The sequence below is a fragment of the Magnolia sinica genome, chromosome 6, assembly GCF_029962835.1.
Source record: "Magnolia sinica isolate HGM2019 chromosome 6, MsV1, whole genome shotgun sequence".
Taxonomy (NCBI): domain Eukaryota; kingdom Viridiplantae; phylum Streptophyta; class Magnoliopsida; order Magnoliales; family Magnoliaceae; genus Magnolia; species Magnolia sinica.
This window is the reverse complement of record NC_080578.1, coordinates 89,017,214-89,037,029: the sequence shown is the minus strand read 5'-3', so window position 1 is coordinate 89,037,029 and position 19,816 is coordinate 89,017,214. Positions and strand designations below refer to the sequence as shown.

At 41.5% G+C, this 19,816-nt stretch overlaps 1 long non-coding RNA gene and 1 pseudogene across 2 annotated transcripts; one reads left to right on the top strand and one right to left on the bottom strand.

Annotated features, from left to right (window-relative positions):
* Positions 1–1,310, top strand: LOC131249037 (uncharacterized). 2 transcript variants are annotated; one of them, XR_009172654.1, is made up of 4 exons: positions 1–78; positions 308–617; positions 707–904; positions 995–1,310. It is a non-coding gene; the product is annotated as an uncharacterized LOC131249037 (long non-coding RNA). The 2 variants fall into 2 exon arrangements; XR_009172653.1 differs by lacking the exon at positions 1–78 and having other exon boundaries at positions 94–617.
* Positions 1,311–4,684: 3,374 nt separating this feature from the next.
* LOC131250120 (large ribosomal subunit protein eL33y-like) lies at positions 4,685–5,250 on the bottom strand (annotated as a pseudogene).
* Positions 5,251–19,816: the final 14,566 nt, after the last annotated feature.

The following is a 19,816-nucleotide window of genomic DNA, read 5'->3' as shown; positions in this document are numbered from 1 at the left end:
ATCCAAGCACATGCAGGCTAGTATCTCACGGATAAAAGGAATTGGGCCAGTATTATTATTATTGTTGTTGTTGTTGTTGTTGTTTGAAAATTACCAGGAATGGCCTGCATCTAGGTATTTCTTATCTATTAAATTGATCACACCCCTTACAGGGTTGGAACATTAAAAAAAGATGCTATTAAATGCATGCAGACTGTTAGATGCATACATTCATGAATGCTCATATACCCTAATGTGTACATGCATACTTAGGAAAATTTACTCGTTTCAAATCTTGTAGCTCCCTATTGGAATTAACCCCAATGAGGCAGTATACAATTGTCTATCATGTGTTGATAGACCCAATAGTTGTTACAGGGTGTGAAATCATATACCATGATGCATTTTGAAGTAGAACTGGTGATTGCTACCTTAATTTTCATATATGAGAGTTGCTAATATCTCCTTCAATGCAGGTTGAGGTTGCTCTGAGAGATCTTATACTCTCAGATTATGCCAAGAAGAATAATATAAACACCTCGGCACTGACACAGTCTGAAATTCGTGATATAATACTGGGGTCTAAAATAACTCCACCTTCACAACAGAGGCAATAGATTACGGAGATTGAGAAGCATGTGATGTGTTTAATAAAAGTCTATCAAGCTGAGAAGCTTCTTTGCCGGCTTCACTTGACTAATAATCTTTAGCAAATCTTCATATGTAGGCGAAAGAAGCAAGCCAACTTATAGCAGTCACAACAAGGACAACAATTGTGCACGGCGATGAACTTATTGTCACCACAACAAGCCCCTATGAGCAAGCAGTATTTCGTTTTAAAATTGATTGGCGTGTGTGAGCAATCTCAGCGACGAATCTATATCTTAGAGTCAATCATATTTATGTAAACACTGAGGAAATTAAGGTAAATAATTATGGTTATTTTCCATTGTATGCACTTTTTAACTTTCAACATTCTGAAAACTGAACTTATATGAGTAATTCCTGATTATAGGAGACAGGCTACACATACATCATGCCCAAGAACATTTTGAAGAAGTTTATTTGCATAGCAGATCTTCGGACTCAAATTGCAGGATATTTGTATGGCATAAGCCCCGCAAATAACCCTCAAGTGAAGGAAATCCGCTATATTAGTTAGCAATTAACATTAATATTTTTTAGCCAACTCATCAAATTGAAGATGTGTATTGTAATAAATATTATATTTTTTATTGTCTAGTAATATAAATTTTGTTTAATATTCAGTTTTATTTGTATGACATCATTTTTATGTTTCAAATATTTTAAAAATACAGGTTTCAATTGAATTATATATAATAAAAAAATTATTGGCATGGGCCTATCAAATCTATATAAAAGCTTTTACCGGCGCTTGTGTAGAAATTTTATGGCGCTTTTTCTTGAGAAAAAGTGTTCGAAACCACTTCTACCTGCGCTTGGAGTAACTTTTACCGGTGCTTATTCGCGTCAGGAAAAACTACAATTATTGGCGCTCAGACAAGTGCCGGTAAAACTCACCTAGCACCGCCAATACTTTTCCCGACATACTCATTTATCGGCGCTTGTTTAGCGCCACTATTACAATTGCCTGCGCTTTCAGGTGAAGCGTCGGTAAAACTCTCAATTGTTGTAGTGACAGCACTAACCAGTACCGTCCGCACTGGCTACTGAATCTGAATCCATAATCACTGGACAGCCACCCACCCAGAACCTGTGGTGGCTCATATGAAGGTTCGAACACCATAGATGGAAGAAAAACAACAGAAATCAACGCGGCTGTCAAAATAACAAACAATAGATCCTTAATACCATTGTACAAGTATGGCACATCGACTAGATCGTTACACATTCATTTTTGGCCCCTGCAAATTCCCCGACAAGAGGGAACGAGACAGTACACAAACTGTCCCCTCCAACGGTTGCCTTAATGCCGGCAAGCTTTGTTGGCCACCACCCTTCCCTTTTCCTCCGATGCGTCTGGACCAAAGAGAGAGAGCATGCATACATCCCCTTTCTTTAATTTTCAACATTTCATATTTGGTGGTTAACAATTTTCAATCATTACCCTCACTTTTTGGGCCACCAATCACACGGCTAGGATCATCTAATCGATGCGTATTTATGGCCGTTTGCCATCCAAAATAGAGTTAACTAGATGTACGGTCCAAAACTCTAAATTAAGCTAATTCCACGTGTAACACACAGAAACGGCTCCACAATATTCCAGTTATTCCCGCCCTACGCCACCGTATCCTGGTCGTCTTTCTACGGTCGGTGCGTGAGATGCACGTGAGAGATAGCTCCGGTCGGGTCTTTGCCCTACACGACGTGTCAGCGCCTTCTTTAGTTTGGATCTCCATCTCGCGATAGATAATAAGGTCCTGATGCATTAACGTTATTTCGTGTCCTGAAGCGTCCATCATGTAGGAAGTGGAGCCCATAGCTAGCAGATCAAGACTGTTAAATAAATTGTCCCAACTGTCTGATTTGAGAAATTCTCAAAAAAATTCCTGATTCAAAAGATCAAAGGTCAGGATTGTAGCCTTACATCCATTGTGGGACCCTTCAAATCTACGGTTGTAATAGCTGAATCATGCATTTATTAATTTATTCATGTTCTGACGCGTCAGGGCCTTATAATACTCATTGTCCCGCGTTTCCCGTTAGTCAAATTCTCCGTTTCTAGTCAACCATTATGACGCAGTCAAACAGACCTTCAAGCCCGAAAAAAAAAGGAGGAAGAGAAAAAAAACGAGAGAACTAAAATTTTTATTTTTATTTTAAAAAAAAAAAAACAACAAAAAACAACGGACGACACAAGACGGCGTGCAGGAATTTTAAGTTCCTCAGGCATCATAACGCATCCGGAGCAGCTAATTTTTGTAGGTTGGGAGAAGGTTTCTATGATCTGGACCGTTGGTGTGATGGGCCTACTACAGATGTATGAGATCTCGAATTTTTGCTTTTGTTTTTAAGTTAGGCCTTGTTTTTCTTTGACCATTCTCCAATATGTCATGCATCCAATGTGCTTTCCTTCCCTGAAACGGTCTTTACCTCAGAAGCCTGGCCCTACATGCTTAAACTCGAATATCAAGGCACTAATAACGTTCTGATGATCATAACCCTTTCCACGTCTATATATAACACCTCTTTCATTCTCAGCACCTTCAACAACAATAAAAACCACCACCTCCTTCCCTCCAAAAACCTCAAAACCCTGCATTAAAACACCTCTTCCTTCCATATCCCATGTCTTTCTGAAAATACCAACATAAGAAATCTCCTTTTTTGTCCTCTCGGTCTCAAATATGGGCTCTTACCCAAGAAATATCTTCACAAGAACAACCATAGTATTCTTCTTCATCATCTTCGTGATTCTGAATTCTCAATCTGTTCAAGCAACTAGACCTTGGGAAGGACTGAGGCCGTCGCTGAGAAATAGTCTCACCTTCGAGTCCCTCCAAAGAAGTCCCATTCCGCCTTCCAAACCTTCCGACTGCACCTATGTCCCCAAGAACGGTGGAAAATGCCCTATCAAAGCCAAGAACTTTGCGGGACCTGTCCACATTGGATCTCCTGGAGTCCATGGACTCACCACCCGCCTCCATGCGCATTCCCTCTCAACATCATAACTCCCTTTCCAGATCAACACTCGTGATCCTCATTACTGGGAGAGCTCGGAGTGAATGTCCATCAGTCTACACTTTTGATGACTTGGTTTTTGGTTCATCGATGTAACGATTCATTCAATAAAATATATATGCTTTAATGCTTAGTTTTGGATAAAATTGGAGGGAATTTGGTGAATATTATTACCAAGGGAAATGATTTTTAGCGTGAGAAGAGACTGAGGGACTTTTGTGCAACAGATCAAGGCCATGTGCTAGGTGGGGATCAAAATGAACATGTCCTATCCCTAAAGCCAGTCTGGTCTACTCATCAGGGGACCGCATGTGAATGTTATATATATATATATATATATATATATATATAAACAGGAATTGTATTCATCAAATATTGAGTGGGGCTGTGCATAAAGCATACAATTCGGGATAACCCTCCGAGACAAAAAAAGAGAGAGGGGGCGGCCTATCGTAAAGAAAGAACTAACTGTGCAAAACAAAAGAACTAGCTGTACAAAATGGCTTTAATTAGCCCTGATCATGCCTAGGCCCGCTCGATGGAGGAGGAGCTCTCCTTTGGTCAGCAGCGGGAGGGCATCTACCGGGTTAAACTCCCTGTCCACTTGGCTTTTGCTGCCTAGACACGCCAGTCCGTCTGCCGTTCCGTTTGCTTCCCTTAGAATATGCCGATGGGAATGTTGAATATATACCGTTAGTTATTTTCTCAGTAACTTCCACATTTTCCATACCAGTATGGGCGATGGAACTGATTTATGGCCAGCCAGGCGTATTCACGAATAGCCATGCAAGATATTTGGCGTAGACTCGCAAATGTGTTCCATTTTGGCAGGTGCCCCATTTCACGTCAGCACTCTCTCCTCACGTGAATCACCATAGTACCTCGCTTTCTCAACCCATGTACGGTATGGATGTTGGTACTCGGTGGGGGCCTGTTCAACAAAGATGGGCCACTAATAAGAGGTTAGGATGGCTCAACAAATTTGAGTTTTGGAAGAGAACCTCCCTGCAGTGGGCCCCGCACATTTTTTATTTTTATTTTCGCAAGGAATGTTGCATTTCCATTCAAGAGGAAAAGAAATTCTAACAAACTAGTAGTTTGACGGCCAATAAAATAAAAATAAAAAAGAGAGAACTTACAAACCTTGAACTAGAAATAACCAGCAAAATCCCTCTAACTCAACTTCACCACAGACAGGGCACCATTACCCTTATATGTTGCTTGGATACATAAATACCCCAACCTTACTTCCCATGGATTTGGGGGGCAAGTTGGATTTGAACTGAACCCGAACAATCCCAGAATTCTCGTGCGGGTGGGTGACCTTCCCCTAAATGCACCTATAATGAGAACCGTCCTTCTTAACCTTGGCCTTGTAGATGTACACCATCCTCTTGCCGCAGTACCAGGTCACCTCCTCCTTCATATTCATGCCCTTGATCTGAACCAGAGATGTCGATGGGTACTGGTTCGACTTCAATCTCTTGTATCCGAGAATCGTTCCTTGCACGTATAGCCTGACACGCTCGCCCTGGCGGCCTTTCACCATTTTCGCTGCAGAGGGTTTTGCCGAAAGAGAAACAGGTGCAAAAAACCATAGAAGGCGCAGAGTATATGCCATATGTATAACTCTGAAGTATATGCTGTCAACCATCACTCTCTGCTAGAGTATGAAGACATGCGACTAGATACTGGCACAACAGGTGCATGATAGAGATAGGGGAGGAAGAGATCAACCCCTTCTTCGTCTAGTGTAGCATATGAGTGGAGAAAAGTTAAGGAAGAAAACCTTGCATGCATGAGGAACCTAGAATCCACGAGGTAAACTTTTTTCAAAAATTATACAAATTATTGAGAATAATAAATAAAGTCTAATTTTAAATAATAATAATAATAATAAAGTCTTTTTACAAAGCTATTGATATGATTTATATAATCACTGGTTCCTAAATTCATAACTTTTATGAAATACTAAAATTAATAATTTATTAAAAATAGCAGAGATGTCTAATCTTACCTAAACTCTTTGAGAGTAACTAAAAACAGGTTTTGGTAAAAAAAAAAAAAAAAGGTTTTAAGCTATTTAGGGGTCTTCAAGCCCTACCACAGTTAAAGATAGAAAAAAACATGATTTATAAAAAGGTGGCAAAATTTTGATTAAAACTCAAATTTAGAATCTACAACAATTAAATCTTGTGAAACTTCGGGGGGCAATAGTCATCAGCATTGGCTAGGGAGCTCATATATAGATAGGTTTTCAGTGATAAATACATGTGAAAGGAAAACTACTCATGAAATTATGGCTGTCTAAAATTGCCATGCATGTTGGATTTGGATTGAACTTTCTAACTCAATTTCTCTCAATCTTGGCCTACATATAAAGAGGAACATCACCTAAGGTGGAACATCAGACATTTTTTTACATCAGACTCCTGCACTTATTAAGTGGGCCAGAATGTCGAAATCAATGGACAATCAAAAGGCTTCTCTTTTTCTTTTTCTTTTTTTCAATGTAAAGGTGTGGAGCAATGAATGATAACATCTTTTGCACGCCAGGATTTTGGAGGCACGGCAAATTTTGGAGGGAAGGGTACGGGCAAGTTTTCATTTAGAGACTCGCTGGAGAGTTGACTGGGATGAGGAATGGCGTCAATTGAATAGAGTGCCTTGCATGGCAGGGATAAAAGTAACTTTGACCAGGAAGATGCCAAATAACAAAGAGTTGATTGCATGATGGGTAACCCACCATGAATGTACCAAGTAAACTCTCTTGGGTCCATCATAAATGCCTATGGCTTGTCTATGTTATCCATCCATTTTTTTTCAGCCATTTTTGGAGTTGAGCTCAAAATTGAACCCTGTCCAAAGCTCAAGTGAATCCACCGTAGGAGACAGTGGGATAATGATGTCCACAGTTGAAACCTTCTTAAGTCCTATAGTGATGTTTATTTGTCATCCAACCAATTCATTAGGCCACAAAGACATGGACAAAGGTAAAACACAAATATAAGCTTGATGCAAAACACCTTCTATGGCTTCAATCCCATCCAAAGTAAGAATTTATTGCTAGTTATGAGACAACTTTTTTAACTCCAAGCACATCCAAAATTGTGGCACAACTTTGTCTAAAACCGTAACTTTGAATTCTCCTTTGGATTGTGTGTTTACGTTTAGGATGTAATATATTTTGGATGGGTCTCGAGTCTATGTATACAACCCTAGCCCTAAATTCTCATGTGTTGGAAATAGGTACTTGATTATTCTTATTTTAAGTTGTTTTGATGCCCTAATTTGTGTTTTCTGCATTTTGTATTTTGAGATTGTGTAGCCTAACCTTTTCCCTTTCACAAAATTCTCTTTTGGTTGTAATTTTTACTATCACTTGATGCAGGCAAGTGATAGGTTTAATATCAATTCCCAGCTTGAGCATCTCCAAGCTAAATATGTTGGAACAGGACACACCTACTTGAACAGATTGCAAGTCCCCAAACCTTTAGAAACATTGGTCTCTTATTTTTTTTCCAATCAAATCAAAAGGGCTATCATGTTGAACTTTATCAATTCTTATTTCTTGATGTTTTTGGATGTCCAGTGAGTGGGCAGTGAATATCCAACGTGATAGCAACGTGTCTTATATTGGTCACTACCCCATCTTGGCCTACTTTGCTATTATGGAAAATGAATCAATAGGGAGAGAACGCTACAATTTTATGCAGGTATGCTCTAGCAGATGAATTTTTTAGAATTGACATGTCATATCTATTACTACCCTTGTCAATTATGTTATCTAATTATTATTATTGTTGTTGTTAAGCTACACATACTTTTTTGTGTTGTTCATTATGAAGTCTTCCTTGCCACATGATTTACCTTTACCTCCATGCACATTCCTCACAGCATGGTGCTCGGTTAGTTCTAGGCATGTGCATGCCTCCATTTGACTATGCATGGTCAAGTTAGATGGTTCTTTTACATCATATTGATTTTTCTTGGTCAAGTTAGCTTTGATGTCTCCGTGAACAATTTTCAATCTTGATTCTTCATGGAGATATGCCAAACCTCTAGCGATCCCAACACATCTTATGCCTTGTTGGCTGATCCAAATTCAGCTAATATTCTTCCGGGCCTATACATATCCAAAAAACAAAATCAGGCATACTTTTATGCACTTTATTCACACAGCATACACATCATGACACCAATGATAAAAGGTGGTGAAACAAATCATACCAAATAGAGCACGGGCAAGACTGTTATTTTCCATATACTCATATATACCATGTGTTGTATCATTTTGGAGTCCATTTGACATGCCTTCCAAAACTGATTTCTGGAAATGGTTGAATAGTCACCATTTATAAAATGGTTTAAACTAGTCTAGCCAAAACAAGGGGGGAATAATAGTTCTATTTCCAGTTGCCCCATCTTCAAGCGCCTAATGTAAATGCCTTCCATGTGCTGGTGTGGCACATATATGGGGGATCCAAGACATTCACCTGATGATCCCCTCAATGCATGTGACTCATCCTAAAAGTTAAGCGGGTTCACTCATCAGGTGAGAGGCACATGCAGATTAAATGTAGACCATTGGTTTTCATTTTGTTGATTGTTGTACATTTGAGTCCCACCCAACAAATGGACCAACTAGATTTTTGGTTGGTTGAATTTTTTTTCTTTTCTACCATGTGTATCAAAATTGAGTTTCTAGTTACTCAAAATTTTATTTTGTAGGTGCGGAGATGTGCCCAAGTGTGTGTTGAGGTCTTTATGTCTTTCGAATCCACTGCTAAGGTGTAGCATTAGCTTGAAATCTCTCTAAACACCAGCAAAGAGTGACCCAGTGAGTGGAGCGATGAAGAAGAAGAAGAGGGTGCGACCTCCACATTCCTTTAGGTACCGTCCCCTTCGCAAAGCTAGATCTCCGGATGCCTTTAGGCTCCGTCCTCTCCGTCGACCCCGATCCCCTTCCATCTCTAGTCGCGGACTCAATCGACAGCGCTCCACCAACCATCGGCCTCGCCCTAGAAGTAGTAGAGATCATCATTACGCAAGGGAGGTCTCTTCGGGGTGGGAAAAAGTGCGAAGTAAACGAAAGATTCCCGGTAAGGTCTTCCCCACTTCCCACAGAAACTTCGAAGGTACTCCAGGACGCTCCTCAAATCGAAATGATGCCAGGGAGAAGGGAGGGTTCTCAGTCTTCATAGCAAATCTACCTTTCGACTGTACCTGTGAAGATATCTCAGCCATCTTTGCCAAATACGGGAAGGTAATGGCAGTTCACCAACCCACTCTACCATCAAACCTAAAGGTTTCGCATTCGTCTGATTCCTCTATGAAGACGAAGCAAGAGTTGCCATTGGGGTCCTCAACGGTAAAAGGATTGATGGTAGAGTGGTTACGGTCCAATTTGCAGTCCCAATTGCTCGATGACAGACTACCCTACCCCTCCTACCACAAACCCCAAACCTTGCTAACCGCCCTCCTAACCCTCCCCCAAACCCCCAAGCCAAATCTTACAAGGACACTTTCAACTCCGTTCACCCTCCCCAACCCTCCCATCATCCTGAAACAGAGCGTGCCATAGTGACGGCAAACAGAGCTTCAGTTGCCCATATAAGAAACAAACTGGCCTTGGCTCTCATTGGCTACGCCTGCCACCAGCATATCTCCACTATCCACCTCATTCGTACCCTAAGGAACTCTAGGTTTGTAGCCTCCTCAGTGGATGTCACGAGGATAGCTCCTCTTGCATTTCTCCTCCACTTCAGAAGCAGGGAGGATCTGAATGATTTTGCTACTGACTCAACCCTCCACTCAGCCATGGGTTTAGATTGCATTGAACCTTGGCATTCGAATGCTGTTATTGGACATGGAGGTTGGTGGATTCGCTTGTACAGAATCCCTTCCCACGCATGGTTTGAATCAGTTATAATCGATATCGGACAACACTTCGGGACTGTAGTAGATATTGACTCATCCACAAGGTATGGTATTTTTCAAGATTTTCATGGTATATCTTCCAACTGGATGAAGATGGGACTCGAAGTTTAGTTCAGATCATGAATCAAGCGTAGATCTCCCTGATCTCTACAAGTGGATCCTTGGCACCCTAGTTTCCTACCTTTAAATTTTCTAAATTTTAGATAATTATTTCACCATTATTCCTCAAATTACAATCGATTTAGATTTCATCTTAGTCTAGTTCTAGTTCTACTTAGTTTCAGATAATGTACAAGTTTCAGTCCTTTGGGATTCGACCTCGGTCTTACCAAGTTTATTAATACATCACAACCCTATACTTGGGGAGTGAACATCTCACCGGCAGGGCTCCCAATTCGCATCCATCGATCATCTCCAAGCCTCAGTCCCACATTCCTCCGCATCTTCCCCTAGAGGTTCCTTCGTTCCAGCCACGCCCTTCTCGCCCCGCCCTCTAACCGTTGCCTCCCCGTTCAGTGGGAATCAGCCTCAGCTGAGTCACAGAAATCATATTCTCATCAGTCCATCCCATATACAAGATCTCTCCCCAGCCAGCAACCATCATTCCTCTGGGACACATGCAGTTTTGAATGAAGCCCTGCCCTTTAGCCATCAAGGCTCAGTGGATTTACCAACCCAGTCTAAGGCCCAGGTCCCTTCCCACAGCCAGATCTATCAGGAAGTAGCTCAAACCAGACCTCCTAAGCTTATTACATACCACAAGAGATATCTCTCCCGATCTGAGGGTACTGAACCTTGAAACCAAGACACTTTACTCCATGTAACTAGCGAGATGTCAGCCAAGAAGGAACCTAGGAGCATGGGAAGCTCATTCAACACTAATCATCTGCACGTCGACCTCTCTCCATTCTTCATGCAGCCGTCAGCTCAGCCCCCGGGGGGTCCGATCAGTCAGCTTCTGATTCTGATTCAAATTCAGCAAATTCAGATGATAGCCCATCCTAGAGAGACATTGTAGAGAGCAAGGGGAGGAGAAAGAAGGCAGGGAATCCTATTCTCGTCGAACCTACCCTCCAGACCTATGTCAGTCCAAGGAGGTTCACCGCTCGTAGCAAGACCAGCAGGGCCATATTCTCAGGTAGTGTCTCTGATGGATAGAATTCTTCTTTGGAATGTGAGGGGAATTGGGAATTCTCCCTCGATCAGACATGCGAAGAGACTCATTAATCTATACAAACCTGTGATTGTTATTTTACTCGAGCCAATGCTTGATGACTCTAAAGGAGTGAAGATTGGTCTCAAGTTGGGATTTCACTGTTCTCTGTCCAATGCAGCCACTGGTGGGAAAATTTGGATCTTCCACCACTCATTCATATCCATGGACTCCTGTGGGCTGATCTGACTAGTCAGGCGACGGTCGTGGGAGGTCTGTGGCTAGTCTGTGGTGATTTTAATGCGGTTACTTCTCATACGGAGGAAACTCACTGGCGGGGCCTAGTACTTTAGAATTCATTGAAGCAATCAACTAATCCAACCTGATAGATGCAGGCTTCTCTGGTAATGCTTTTACTTGGTGTAACAATCAGTCTAGGAATTCCAGAAAATGGGCTAGTCTGGATAGAGCCCTCTACTCAGATGCCTAGTTCATCTCTTCCCTTCATTTCACGTTACTCATTTGTCCCGTCTTAACTCAAACCACTCCCCGCTCCTCCTTTTTACTTCGGCAACCTCTGCTTCCTCCCCTAGCCCATTCAGATTCCAAAGGATGTGGACTCTCCATTATGGATTCAAGTCAATCGTCTCCTCTGCTTGGGAGTCTGACGTGTTCATCAACCCGATGATCCACCTCCTGACCAAGATGTAGAAAACCAAGACAGCTCTGAAGAGCTAGAACAAAGAGGTTTTTGGTAGTCTTTTCAGCCAAATCAAGCTGGCCACGGATCGGGTCGATCAGTTGGAACAGGAATTGACGCTCAGCTCCTCTCCCCTCATTCAGTCGTAGTTGGAAGCTCAGAAAAAGGACCTCCTCCACCTGGAAAATATGGAAGAAATCTTCTGGAAGCAAAAATCCAAGAACAGGTGGCTCAAGGAAGGCGACAGGAACTCAAAATTCTTTCACACCTCTACTAACAACAGGTTCATGAATGCTTAAATCAGAGAAATTCGACTCCCTAGTGGAGCTAAAATCAGTGACTGTGACAGCATCAAAGAGGCAGCTGCAAACTTCTTCAAGCACCAATATGCCTTCCATTTGGTTTCTCCTTTTGGTAGCTTTAATAGAGTGATTCCAGAGCTCGTAACCCAGGTTGACAATGATTTTCTTATGACCCTTCCCACCTTGGAGGAGGTCCATTCCGCAGTTTCAGCTTTACCTCTGGACGGGGCCTCGGGCTCGGATGGATTCTCGGGAGCATTCTTTGCTGCTTGCTAGGATATTGTGGGCACAGATCTTCACCGGGTTATCAAATTCCTATTCCAGGGAGGTACGATTCCTAGAGCGTTCTCTGCCTCTCTTCTTTGTTTAATTCCCAAGAAATCGGTGCCCAAAACTTTTACAGATTTTCGCCCGATTAGTTTATGTAATTACATCTACAAGGTTTTTTCCAAGGTAATTACAGCTAGGTTGAATTCCCTTCTCCCCAAGCTTATCTTAGAAGAGCAGATGGCCTTCGTCCAAGGGAGATCCACTGCTGACAGTATATCTTTAGCACAAGAACTCCTTTGCGACATAGACAAGAAAGTCAGGGGAAGCAACGTCTTATTCAAGATTGATCTAGAGAAGGCGTGACAGTATTAACTAGTCCTACCTCAAAGAGGTTCTTCTTAGCTTCAGTTTCTATGAGGCTTGGATCTCCATGACAGAGAAATGTTGGTCGGGGCCTTGGTTCTCGGTGTTGGTTAATGGAGAATCCTTGGGCTTCTTCAAATTGGAGAGAGACCTTCGCTAGGGGGACCCTCTGTCCCCAAGTCTCTTCATTTTGGCCATGGAAGTTCTTAGTAGCGGATTGAAATCTCTGTTCCAATCTGACCCCGGTCTGGTTTATAAGACTAACCGTTGTAGTTTGGCAATCTCGCATCTCCTTTTCACTGATGATATAACTGTTTTCTCCAACAGGTCTTCTTCCTCTGTCAGGATTTTAAGGAGATTCCTTCACTCCTTCATTGTTTACTCTAAGATGCCTATCAACAGGATTCAACGTATCAAAAGGGAAGCAGTTTTCTTGCGATCTTCCCCGCCGTTCCTCTAACTCGGAGTCCCCCTATCCAAAGGGCGAATCCAAGCATCCAACTTCCAGCTGTTAGTTGACAAAATTCTTGACCGTCTCTCTGGGTGGAAAGCACGCTTCCTCAATAAGGCTGCCAGGGTTGTTCTAATCAAACATGTCCTCTCGAGCATTCCGCTTCATTCCCTAGTGGTAGTCGATATCCCGAAGAAGACAATCTCTTCCCTCGAGAAAGGGTTCACCGACTTCTTTTGGGGATGATCTAAAGGAAAAAAGAATCTTCATTGGGTGAGTTGGAAGACTATTGCGGGCCCTTCTAAAGAAGGAGGGCTGGGCATCAAAGCTTTAAGAGACATCTCCACAGCCCTCAAGTTAAAGAGAGCCTGGACTACCTTCTCTAATCACCACAGTAGTTTATGGGCCAAATTCATAAGAGCTAAATACAATGCCACGCTGCCTTGGGGCCTAGCTGCTCAGCGCCATTCCGACTCCCTGTCATGGACTCAGGTGAGTTAACTCATCGACCTCCTAGCTGCAAATTGTCGACTGTTGCTGGGTAATGGGAACAACAACTTCTGGGAAGTGGACTGGACGGGCCTATGCCCTCTCAAAGGCTACCTTCTTAGCAACCTTTCTCCTCAGTCCCAAAATCTAAAGATTAATGAGGTCATTGGAACTGAGGGTCTGCTCCATAATAACTCGTTCCCTGCCTCCCTGCCAGATTCTGTTCGCCACCTCATCAGTTCGGAAGGGCTGTCCCTTCGCCAGGAAGAGGACCGCCTCATTTGGACTAGAGAAAGGTCGGGCCATTTTTCAACCAAATCTGCCTAGCAGGTCATCAGATCCCATCATCGGCAGCAATTCTGGGCTTCTTGGACTTGGCACTCTCATCTCCCTCCTAAAATTGCCATCTTCTCATGGAAAATCCTTTATAAGGCAGTCCTGGTTGATATTAGCGTGAAGAAGAAGGGTATTCAGATGGCTGCCTCCTGTGTTTGCTGTAAGGATGATAGTCGTAACGAGGAATCCCTCGACCACCTCTTCGTTCATAGCGAGATAGCATCGGCTCTGTGGTCTTATTTCTCATCCATTCTCTCGATCCATTTACTCCCCAACCAATCAGTAGGTGGCCAACTCTTGCAATAGTGGGCTATTGCGAAGGAATCGTCCCCTCTAGGTCTGCTAAGAGGGATCACTCCGGCCCTCATCCTCTGGGAAATCTGGATAGCGAGGAACGAACAGCGCTTCGACAACCGTCAAATCAGGATTCAACACTCCATCAATCAGGTTTATTCGTGGCTCATCCGTCTATACAAAGATTTCCCCCTCCCGCCATGTAAATCCCAGAGTGATAGCGAGGTGGTAGCTGATCTGGGCATTCCTCGGTCGATTATTCCTCCTCCCAAGCTATCTGTGGTGAAATGGTCTTGCCCATCGAGGGGATGGGTAAAACTAAATGTTGATGGATCTTCCAGAGGTAACCCGGGTTTATTTGGAAGTGGGGGGGCCATGTAACTGTCCGCGACCCGCTCTACATCACATTCACTAGGGGATACGGGGTGGGGACTAATTTCATGGTTGAAGTCAAGGCTGTCGTCGATGGATTAAAGCATTGCAAGGAATCAGGCTTCACTAACGTAGAGGTGGAAAGTGACTCCATCTCTATCGTGGATCTATTCTCTAATAGAGGGATTGTCCCTTGGATCACCTTCTACTGGAAAAACCAATTCGATAATCTTCGGAGAACTCTTTCAATTTCTGTTAATTAAATATATTCCTCGGCAATCAAATGCAGCGGTAGATAGCCTAGCCAGATGGGGTAGCCTAAATCAACAGAATCGGTTGTTCCAATCTTTTGCGGATCTTCCCCGCATCACTCGTAGGGAGCTGGTTCTCAATAAAGCTGGCTTGGGGGCACTTCGCTTCTTGTAGCCTCCATTTCTTCCTTCTGTCTGTCAGTCCGCTTGTTTCCTTTTGTTTGGCTCTTTATGATAGGCAAGCCCAATCCTTTTTCTCTGGGCCTCCCCGAAATTGTTAATGCTCATTTTGCTATCAAATAGATTCAAGGCCGTCAGTTGGCTGTTTTTTGAAAAAAAATAAAAAAAAAGAGGGCGAGCAAAATGGTATGGTCTTTGTTCAATCGTAACATGCCTCTAGCAATTGAATTGAGTGCAATAAGAATTGTTGACGGATCAAAAAGTGAATTACTGTCTCAACTGAAGCATTTGGAGGTCCTCCATATGCTAAATTCACTGAAACTTCTTTTCCGTTTTCTCTCAAAGAAAGTCACTATTAAATTGTTGCCAGATTTATATAAGCTCTTGGGTTGCCATTTCTCCACACTCACGCGGCACATTCTTGATATTCTTGGAGTACTTTTTGAATTTTCAAGAGTAGACATTCCTGTATCAGAAGTCGATAACATTATAGTTTCACTTGTATCATATGTATCTTATGGTGGGGAGAATCCAGTAGACACTGTTATGTCTGCATCAGCCTTGTTAAAGACTAGATGAGAATCTCACAGTCCACTAGTCAGAATGCAAGATAAATAGCACTGATGAAGAAGATTTATGTTGTAGGAAACTAAAACATGGAACTCAAAATAAGCATGGCATTGATTGCATGGGTTTCTTGTGTATGATTCTTGAGCAGCATCAAACACATCTTCATTGGATGGCCAACCTTTTTTGTTTATTTTTATTTCATGACTCATGTGACCTCTGATTGGATTATGAAATCTATCTTAAAAATGCAGGTAGTGGTCAAAGAAAACCTGGATTACTGGCACGCTATATGAGGGTAAGGTTCAACGATATATTTTTTTTCCTACCAGTAATGATTTTTTTTTTTCCTCTTTTATGATTACTAATTGAAATATCTTTCTCTGTGTACCAATTTTTGAAATATACTTTAAACTAGTCAATCTGTTCCTTTATTAGAATTGAACTTTGCGTTTTTATTTATTTGATGCAATTCTTCTAGTCTTATTCTGTGAAAAAGGTTCATGAGGAACTTGAAATATACTTTAGACTGGTCAATCTGTTCCTTTATTAGAACTGAAGCATATTTGTGTTATTGATTTCGACTCTGCTAATCTCAAGTTTGATTTCGACGCTTCTTCTATTTGTTTATGTTATTGATTTTTATTTTTTTCCCTTTCTGTTTTAGCTGACTTACTCTAATTGCTATTTGTCCTGAAACCCTTTTGTTCTTTATGAGCACAGGAAGGCAGTTCTTTGGGTGAAATTTCTGCCCTTTTTTATTTTCCAGGTTTTTTGTTCCACCTGTTTGTTCTAATTTTCAAATTGCTTATTTATTTATTTTTAAAATTTTGGTAACTATGGATTGTGTTTTTAGTTTGTGCTCTGGTAGTACGGATTGAATATCCAAAAACACTTTGAAATTTTGAAGAAGAACCTCGCTCTTTACTTTCATTGGGCCTTGCAATGCCTTATGAATGTTCTTCATGATTGCAATTGTTTGATTTTCTAATGTTTCTCTTCATATTTTCTAGCTGAGGGAATGTGCATTTTCTAGTTGAGGGAATGTCCATGCACGCCTGGTAAAGTGCTCAACTCATTAACTGATTACTCCTGTAGATTATAAATGTATAAATTTTGGATATATTGATCAATCAAATGTTGTACATAAAAGATTTAGCAACTCTGCAGATGGAAAAGAAAAACTTATCACTTCTGCCTGAAAAATCAAACAATTTCACTCTTCAGGTGGTTCACAACATACAAAGTAAATTGATGATTGAACTTGTTTTTCCTCTAGCCATTCATTTGTTTTGATATGTCGTGGCCAACCTGAGGTGTAGGATTGCCTGATTTAATCCAGAAGATCTAAACAACATATCTCACCTGATGGAAAGCTCAAATCACAGACTTATTACAATAGCACATGTTCCTGATTGTGGATGTGTACGGCTCCCACACATTGTGGAATTAGCAAACCTCTTGTATTATGTACAGAAAACATATCTAGTCGATTGAATTTGAGGTCCCTTACTTGAGCCATTCATGTTTCACATACAAGAGGATGGTCAAGACAATCCATCTGATCAGGCCTGTAGCAGATCAGGGATTATGCTTACATCATATTGGTAGGACAAACCTATCCATCTAATTGGTGGGGTGTTTATAGTTCAAACAGATGTTAAAAAAGAAAATATCATCAACATGAGCAGGTTAGAGATTGGAAATTCAGGCAGGCAGTCTCGTCCCATGTTGTATTTTTTTTTTCATCACTTTGTTTGGTGTTTTAGTTTTGGTATTGCTTGTGCCAACCATATACACCGCTGTTCTGGCTTTATTGTTTCTTCAGATTGAATCAAGTTTGAAAAATCAGTAGGTGAAACATTTTGACGATCTCCCATATCCTGATAAAGTTAGTACAATTCTCCCACCACTTGTTATGTGACTTCCGTAAGACTCCTCTGCTCATTGAAGATATGCTAGTGTTGTTTCTGCCCTAGTTGTTTCTTAGGATTATAACATCATATCTTGTAGGAAGAAGCTGAAAAAGTTACACGGCCCTTTCTAGATCCTCTTGGTGATGATTATTCAGTTTGTTGTCAAGATATGGCTTAGAATTTCAATCCTTCTATGAGTAAATTCCATCCTTGTTAGCATATTTGAAATTTTATTAGGGTTCTTAATGAGAAGTTGGGGTTCTCTGTCTTGGAATTGGTTGTGTGAATAAAAGTAGGATACCTTGTTTGCTTCTATATGATCCAATTCACAAAGTTACGAGTTGATTTATTTAAAAAATAGGTAATTTCCTATTTGGCTTGTGAATCGAAATAAACCAACAAAATGAGCACCGAAAAAGGCATATATGAAATGTGTTTTCTCTATTATCCCACTCTATGGATATATCATATATGGATATATTGTTTTCCATGCTCCAGTTTTAAGTTGTCCCCTGACTTAATTCTTGCTGGTCCAGGTTAGGGTACAGCCTAAACAATCAAAACTTGAAGTTGATTCGGAGATGAACGTTGATCCAGACATATATGATGAGGAGGTTCCAAAGCCTTTGAGGATGCGAAAGCAGGTTTTTTTTTTTTTTTTTTTTTTTGAGAAAACTCCGGCATAGTCCCCATCTTGCCTAACCAATGGGAATTTTGTTTTAAAAAATAAACTTCCTAGTACTATTTGCTTGCTCGCACATGCATAATGTTCTAACAATCCAAAGCATCTTTGGCTGAGTTCAATTATCTAACACAGGAAAGTATCTCCATTCAACACCAAATTACAAGTTTGTGCTGCGCATGTAGCCTTTAGATTGTTCTTTCTCTAATTTGCAAGTTTGGGCTCCTAAGTCCCAATTTACATTGCTACGGCCGACTATATCCCAAAAGCCTTGACCCAACAAGTAACTTTTTCTTTTTCTTTTTTTTTCTTTTTTTTTTTTCAAAAGGCAAAATATCATTCAACAAAAAAAGGGGGGATACAAATGTACTTTGGATAGGCCCCACAACAAAAAAAGGAGGGGGGCCGCCTATCTTGAGAGAAAAGAAAAAAGCACGAAAACATCAACGAGGATCTACCCCTACATCGGTGTTTCTCGCAAGTTACCCAGCCCCACACGATCTAGGAAGACGAGGCTGCTCGTAATGTGAGGGAGGCTTGGAACAGACTCAAAAAAGAATTTGGCCTGGCTTTCGCTAGCTAAGCGGGCTAGGCTATCGGCTACCCCATTTGCTTCTCTAGGGCAGTGGGAGATAGACAGACACATCTGAGCTTTGAGATACTGGATCCTGGTCCGCAAATACTAAAAGTTCCGAGGGGAGGAGACCCCATTGAGGATGTCCACCACTACCCTGGAATCACTCTCGACCTCCACTTTAATGAAACCCCTAGACTTATAGAGGGAAATGCCCTCCCAAATGGCTCAGATCTCCACCTTGGAATTGGAACCAAAGCCAAAACCGGCAGCAAAGGCAAAGAGGAAAGAACCGGTGCTGTCCCTGGCCACTCCCCCACCACCTGACGAGCCTGGATTGCCCCTAGCCGAGCCGTCCACATTTAGCTTGATCCAATCAAGCTAAGGTTTCTTCCACTTGACAATACGAGCAGAATTTTTGAGCTGGATATTGGTTGCCGGCCGAAAAATTGAGAGGGCTGCCATTAGGGACCTGTTTGGAGTTCTAGGAGGGGGAAGGGAGGGAGTGAGACGGCAAATCCAAAGCGAAAGAAGGTTGATTTTAACTCTCCTCCTTTTTAACCATTGATACATGTAGTTGATATGGATAGACCATTCCTTTTTGTGGATTTTACCCTATTGTATTTCTTCAACAAGATGTATCCAACAATTTTCTTATTTTGTGTGCTCTCTGAAGGCCATGAATATGCTTTTCTTCCATATTTTATCAACCATTAGTGGTTTGCTAGATCCGCTTGCACTTCTACAAGCAGATATGTGCTAACCTTACACGTGCAGTACATCTGAGCCATGTGTCAGGGATGTTTGCTGGCTCCACATGCACTTCCGCAAGCGGATACGTGCTAACCTGGAAAATGTGCAGGACATCTGAGCCATGTATCAGGTGTACTCTACCATGTACATAACTGTGAGGATGGTTAAATAATCAATTAGGCCACATAGATGAAAATGGTGGATGGTTTAAACAAGCTTGGCAATTATTTCTAGTCTGTCCATGGTTTTAGCACATGCATTTTTTTCTAGTCAACCAAAGGTATCTATGTCAATGTTTCTCCGCAAACTTATTGCTTCAGGCTTCAATCTAATGCTTTATTGATCACTTCATTTGTTTATCCTCACAAGCACCGCATGTAGGATTTGGGACTGGATTTTGAACTGTTTGGGACTGGCTTGTTAGGCCATGACTATTCAAAATTTTAATTTGCCCAACCCAACTTTTAGAGGATTGCCTGTTTGGGTTGTTAGGCCATGACTATTCAAAAGTGTAGCCCACCCAATGATTAAAATCAGCTTAATTTTGGGCCACAACATGTACATGGTAAGGCCCTCCA